Consider the following 7,020-nt stretch of genomic DNA (forward strand, 5'->3'; position numbering starts at 1 on the left):
GTATTACCCTTCAAAAATATAAAAAGCCACACCTTTATTGCTAGCATACAGGTGGTAATTTCGAAAAAAACGCAAGTTCGCAAGAACTTGCAAACCCGCACCAGCTCGCCGTGACGTCATTTATTCATCATGACGTCAATGTCGTGATATGTATATAATGGTGTCTCGCGTGCCAAAACCACGATCTGATTGTGAGGCACGCCGTAATGGCCAGGGGGACTCCGGAGTAATTTCGACCGCCTGGGGCTCTTTAACGTGCACATAAATCTAAGTACACGGGTGTTTTCGCATTTCGCCCCCAACGAAATGCGGCCGCCGTGCACCATGGCCGGGATTCGATCCCGCGACCTCGTGCTTAACATTAACAGCCCAACCCCGTAGCCACTAATATAAGCAACCACGGCGGGTGCACATGTTACAAACGCCATATCATCGGTAAAGGGGGTCCTCGGTTTTCTGAAACGTCACCTTCGTAACGCGGCCAAACACGTTAAAGTACTACCCAATAAATCACTTATCCGTTCGAAACTATAGAGCATGCGTTAGTCAGATGGTCTCGTAGATGACCTTGAAGCGGTGTAACAAAATTGTGCCGCCAGATTCATCATCCTGTTCTCACGAAGTTCCCGCTTTCAAAGCGGAATCTGGGTTGCGAACTTCACCTCTCCGCCGACGCACATAGGAACGCTTCATCTATTCCACAAGCTTTTCTATTCGTCACTTAGTAGTGCTCCTTACATCACCCCACCCACACATATATTTTTTTCTTTTTTTGCCTCGTGCAGCCAAAAACTGCAACGGCCTTCTTCACAATACCGTCGCTACCACCTGCCCACCATCTTTTTCCGCCAATGCGACTGAGTAACTGTCGTCGCAATTTTGAGTGTTTTATTGCTTATTTATGTACACCCCCCCCCCCCCCCCTTATGTAATAGCCCATAGTGGACCGCGGGTACTTAAGGTTAATAAATGAAACGAAATATGCCTAACGATTACGTAGGAGTGTTCGAGAACATTCCGTATGGGCACGCCCCAACGACTTCGCAAACCGGTCGCCTTTCAAGACGAAAAAAAAAAAAAAAGACAAGCACAGACACACAAAAGAAACACCTGTGCCCGTCACGACCTTCTTTTCCGTCCACGTCGCGTTTTTTTTTTTTTTTTTTTTTTTTTTTCCCCGTATGACGCAGCCTTAACGTGCGACGCGCTGCTTCCTGCGAGTATAAATATTGCGCAAATGACGGCCTAGATGTCCAGCGCCGGTCAGCGTTTTCTCGGGCGCGTTGCAAAACGCGGCCGCGGCTGGCTGCGTGATCGCCGTGACACACATTTCGGGAGAGAGAATAACCAAGTCTCTCTGGGTTGGGCTGCTCCTGCGATATGGTCTGTACTGAGAGGACTGTACACGGAGAGCACTGTACTGTCATAATGGCGTCCGCGGGGCCACGGTGCGCATGCGCGCTGAACGTGGTGAAAGGACAACGTTCTAGTAAAAAATGTAGCTGTGGCTATGTTCCATCGTCAGCCCCGACGCTCAAAAGTTGGCTCAAAGCGACTATTCCTTGTCCGACTATACTCCACATCACTTCGAGGTTCCGCCTTCCTTTGAACTTCCGTCTTGTTTTAAGTTCTAGGCGTGCGCGGCTCGCATTTGCTCGGGCCGGAGCGGAGACCGAGTTTCCTCTGCTGGCAGCGCACATGGCCCGCGCACTTTTGTCGCAAACTGTACCAGCGAAAAAAAAAAAAAAAAAAGGGAGGGGAGGGGAGGGGGCTAGCAAACAGAATCGGCGATGGCTGCTCGCGGAAACCTCGGTGATAAACGCAAAAAGACGGAGGTCAAGCTTTATTACTCTGCGACGTAAGAAGGAAATATGCCGTAATATGTTCCAAGCGCGGTGACAAACAACTTCGTTCATACGTCATTCGGTCTACGTAGCGGGGAATTGGCGAGAGGACCGGGGAAAAAGCGTTTCGCTTTCGAAGCGCCACAAGTGTCTTCTATAGAACCTCGTGGTGCGTTTGATGGTATTTCATGACTGACAGACCTAGAGCTTTTCTCTCTCTCTCTCTCTCTCTCTCTCTCTCTAATAGTGCAACGTCATTTACAGTCGAACCCGGATACATCGAATCTGAAGGGGATCACAAAAAGTTCGATATGTAGGCAATTTGATATCTAAAAAAAATTCATGGAAAAATTTTCAAGGGACTTTACTTCTGTTCGTTATACACAATAATTCCTTATATGTGGATTCGGTATATCCGGGTTCGACCGTATAGAGCCTTATTGGTACACGACGTCAGCATATTTTGCTCTCTGTCACGTCACGATACAGTCCACGACACCAGGTCCGGCATTTTGTGGCCAGCATTTCGTATCAAATTAGGCTGTCGTATTTTTAATGTAAATTAAATTCTGGTTTTCTTTACGTGGCGAAACCACGATATGATTATGAGGCACGCCGCCCGTAATTGGGGACACTCCGGGTCAATTTTTGACCACCCGGGGTTCTTTAACGTTTACCCACAATGCTCGGTACGCGGGTGTGTTCTTGCATTTCGCCCACATCGACATGCGCCCGCCGCGGCCGGGATTCGATCTCGCGACCTCGGACTTTATTTAGCAGCGCCAAGCCAAAGCCACTATACGGCACCACAGCTGGTGGGCCTTATTTTTCCAACCAATACGCCAACTTTTCAAACTCGCAAAAAGTCTCATCATGGTACGTGCAATGATCGTGCGGGAGAATTTACACAACTCCAAATATACCGTATTTCCTCAATTCTAAGCCGATCCCCCAAAACAGGAAAGTCAGAAAGAAAAAAAAAAAAAGACAACTTTTCTCGAAATCGAACCGACCGAGATATAAATCGTAAACGACAGCAGAAACAGAACGTAAACAACATCCATTACCAACGACCAGAACCAGCCACGCCTCGCCCGGATTCACCGTATACTGACAACTATTATTCGGCGTCATTACGTCAAGGAGCGAACCGATATTTGTCTTTTCTCCCGATTTCCGACAGCTCCCAATGAAACACTCGAATCTAGTCCGACCTTTGGAGCAGTGGCGTAGCCAAGGGGGGGGGTTGGGGGGGTTAAACCCCCCCCCCCCCCGAAATTTTTGCCCCCCCCCCCCCCCCCCACTAACCCACCCTTTGCTCTCGTCGCTTCGCGCTGACATATTTCAAGAAACCGGTGCTACTTTCACACTTTCATTCCTGGGCGCTTCCGTTTGGGTTGGTAATTTACAGGGAATCATGTCTGCATATGGAAAAAAACTGTCACGGTGTTTGTCAAGGCCTTGACACTCTGTGAGGTTTTGGGCGCGAATGTGGCGGCCGCATTCTGAAACAACAAATGCGCAACAAATGAAGCAACAAATGCGGCAGCCGCATTTTAGATGAAGGCGAAAATGCTCGAGGCCCGTTTACTTAGATTTAGGTGCACGTTAAAGTCCCCAGGTGGTCGAAATTTCCGGTATACATTTCCGCCGCTTCCCTTCAGGTGCCGGTTAGGCCGCGTTCGCGTAGGAACTTGGTCTCGAAGCTGGCGGAAGCGGCAAAATCTTGCAAAAATCCACCCGCCTAGGCGGCAAAACAGGCAGAAAAACAGGCGGCGAGCCCAATTGGTCTCGGACCGATTTTTTCGCCATGGCGAAGCGGAAACGTGGCGGAAAGTCGTTCTGCTCGACCGGAAGCTACACTAACATGTAAACTTCCGGTCGTAACATTGAACATGGCACCAAAAGTGTAGGCTGCAATGCTGATCGACGCGATCAAGAACCACCCCTTGCTCTACGACAAGAGAAGCACTAAAACGTACTGTCAGCAATACTCGCGATAGTATTCAACTTCGCGCGACCGGAGGTGCGGCAACGAAGCCAACGGAGTCGCGTGACCCAACTTCTCGCGCTTTTGCAAAGCCAGGCGAACCCACCACCGCCGTTTCCGAGGTTTTCTTGTCTTCCGTTTATTCATTGTCCATTTCTAGAAAACAAGTAGGTAGAAGTATAAAAGCCATTTCTTCTTCCACTTCCATGACAGACAATAGTTAGGCAGATTCATCGTTGGCGCTCCATAATTCTCCTCGCACGTGTACGGTATGTTGCAGAAGTCGCGGGGTGCTTTTCTCGTCGCGACGATAGATTGGGAGCGTAGGTCTCACGTATAGGACGCGCAGGCTTCGGCGAGCCTCAACACAAAGGGCCAGCCCGGGTTTTAGCTTTGGTGTTCCCGTTGCCACTTTCGTGTCCTGGAGGCGCCGAAAATAATACGAAATGATGAAATGTTATTACAACTTGTAAATAAAAGCTAGTAAAGAAATATAATCACGCCTAGGCAGCAACCTGTGACACAGCGCTACCGCGCCCGTGTGAGGAGAATTACAGAACGCCAACGAGGAATTCACCGAAGGTCGCAGATGACACGCGAAATTGCGCAAGATGATCACTTTTGATGACGGGTGGGTCAGTGAATGAACATACCGCTCCAAATAATGCGATAATGAGCGCCACCACGCCGACAAACGTACGCAGACTAGATGGATGTGGACGAAAGCGGCAGCGGCGGCCGCGGTGGTAGCAAAACAAATGTGAACTTGGACATGCGCGGAAAAGATTTTCCGGCCGCTTTGGCCTTTCCGGCCGCTTTGGCCTTTCCGGCCGCTTTGGCCTCTCCACCCGCTTGCCGCTTCCCAAGTGTGAACGTAGCCATAGTCTGCAGCGCAAAACGTCTCTCGTTTGCGATTGCGCCCCTACGGAAGGCTGGTAGTTACTGTTGTGTTGCTGAATCTCAAACCAGCAATTACGAAAGGCTGGTAGTTGCTGTTGTGTTGTGGAATCCCAAACCAGCAATGTACACACCAAAGGGTTGATGCCAGCAGTGAAATTCCACCGACTCGCAACAGAATGCACGAAACAGACAGCCGACAAGCATGGATTACATGTGCGCAGTACAGCGTAAGTAAACTCTTGTTGCAGGCGCTGACAGTTCTCGTCGGAGTTCACGCGTCCTGAGAAATTGATTATGTGCACTATGCACTGAACAAGACCGGAGTTCATTCCTGCATCACTAGTACACCAATCAGTCGAGATTCTGTGAGGTACAAGGCCGCTTCCTGTTCGCACCGGCCTAAGTGAAGCAGAAATGACTCGCACGCACTACTTAAAATGCGTACACATGCCATAACTATGCAGTGCGGTGAAATATTCTGTACAATTCTGAATCTGTTGACGTAAATGCAAATGACGGCTGCAAGCTCGCACACAGCGGAAGACACAGCGGCCCATGCACTTGCCGCAGGAAATGCAAGGCGACGAAAGCTTCGTAAAAAAAGCATTACTAGTTTTTGCGCGTATTTCAGTTTTCTAGCGCAAAGACGCAGCGAACAAGCTATTGCTATGGGAGTAGGTATATACCCTGCATGGTCACACGTGCATTTTCACGTGTATAGCCGTCCTTGACTTGTGAAACGCACTTCGCCCCGACGAGGACGACACCATCTACGCTTAACGGAGATTAACAATTAATGATGTCTTCTCCGATCGGGCGGGTCGTCTCAATGATGCGTTTTCGAAGACTGGTCCATTCAGTGGCGCGATGAGAGACGGTTGCTCCAAACGCCCACTGTACCTGTCGTACTTACTGTATTTTACTGAGCTTACATTACTTTTTACTTAATTTCTTCACAAGCACACAGTGCTAGAGCACTGCACGGGCCGATTTTTTCAGCCCGGGCCCGGCCCGGGCCCGTTATTACGTTGGGTGGCCCGCCCGAGCCCGATCAAAACTTTTATGGCGAGACCCGGGCCCGGCCCGGGCCCGGAAATAATCTACGTTACCCGCCCGGCCCGGCCCGCCACCCCTTTACCTTGGGCCCCAGGCCGGCCCGAGCCCGACTCTAAACCGGCCCGAACCCAGCCCGAGACCGAAAAATAATGTTTTTCAGAGTTGAGTCGCCCGAGAATAACTCACTGCACGTTACATGCACACGACCAGAAAGCCCGAGCCCGGCCCGGGCCCGGGTCAAAAAGCACACGCCGTGCCCGAGCCCAGCCCGAGCCCGTGAAAAAACAGTTCTACCCGGCCCGGCACGGCCCACGGGCCCGGGCTTTCGGATAAGCCCGAGCCCGTGCAGTGCTCTAGCACACACACACGTGAGGGGGGAGGGGGGGGGGGGGGTCCCATGTCTTTGATATACATACATAGAGGGTGCTTAAACTACGGATATTTATTATCGATCACGTCACGTAGAGGAAAGCAGACGCTTGCCCCCTCCCCCCCCCCCCCCCGGTCGGGCCGATGAACCCCCCCCCCGAAAAAAATTTCTGGCTACGCCCCTGCTTTGGAGTTTCGTAACTCAAAGTTTCTAAAAACACTATCTGCCGCTGGATTCGAATAAGTACGTCTGTGCTCCTCTAACAACGCAGACAAAAACAAAAGTGAAGAGCACGACCACTGGGGACTGTTTTGTACCTCCACACACTGACTTGTGTATTTATTCGGAACATTTCAAAAGCAACTTTCTCTTACCTCTCAAGACAACTAGTTTATATATATATATATATATATATATATATATATATATATATATATATATATATATTGTCCACGTGCAAACGACGCGTATAGTCAACGTGACTTCCTGCGCGCAAGCTCGTCTTCCTCCTGGCCAATGTCGAACGAGGCATCCAGAGGACGCTCGGCAATGACAGGACAAAAACAAACAAAAAAACACACTCATGACAGATGCAGCAGCGCCGACGTGGATCAACTTGCACGCCGGCGGCGAAAGCTATCCGTGTGGGAATGGCTGTCGTTCGTCGGGTGAGCCAGACGTAAACAACACTCTGCGCTGCCGGAATTGCATGGGTGTCGGTCTCAAGTTCGTTTCTGCGGTACGCGCGGCGGTCTATTTCTAGCATAAATCGACCGCCGAGTGGGGGAGGAGGGTGAACCTGCTCACCACCTATTAGATACCTTCCCTGTTTCATACGCGATACGCCAAAGTTATCTGAG

At 50.3% G+C, this 7,020-nt stretch overlaps 1 protein-coding gene across 1 annotated transcript in view; it reads right to left on the reverse strand.

Moving 5' to 3' along the window:
• Window positions 1-7,020, reverse strand: part of LOC119453994 (tether containing UBX domain for GLUT4-like) — a 50,638-nt gene that overhangs the window by 13,973 nt on the left and 29,645 nt on the right. The window lies entirely within an intron of this gene.

This window comes from Dermacentor silvarum, chromosome 5 (assembly GCF_013339745.2).
Source record: "Dermacentor silvarum isolate Dsil-2018 chromosome 5, BIME_Dsil_1.4, whole genome shotgun sequence".
Lineage (NCBI taxonomy): Eukaryota > Metazoa > Arthropoda > Arachnida > Ixodida > Ixodidae > Dermacentor > Dermacentor silvarum.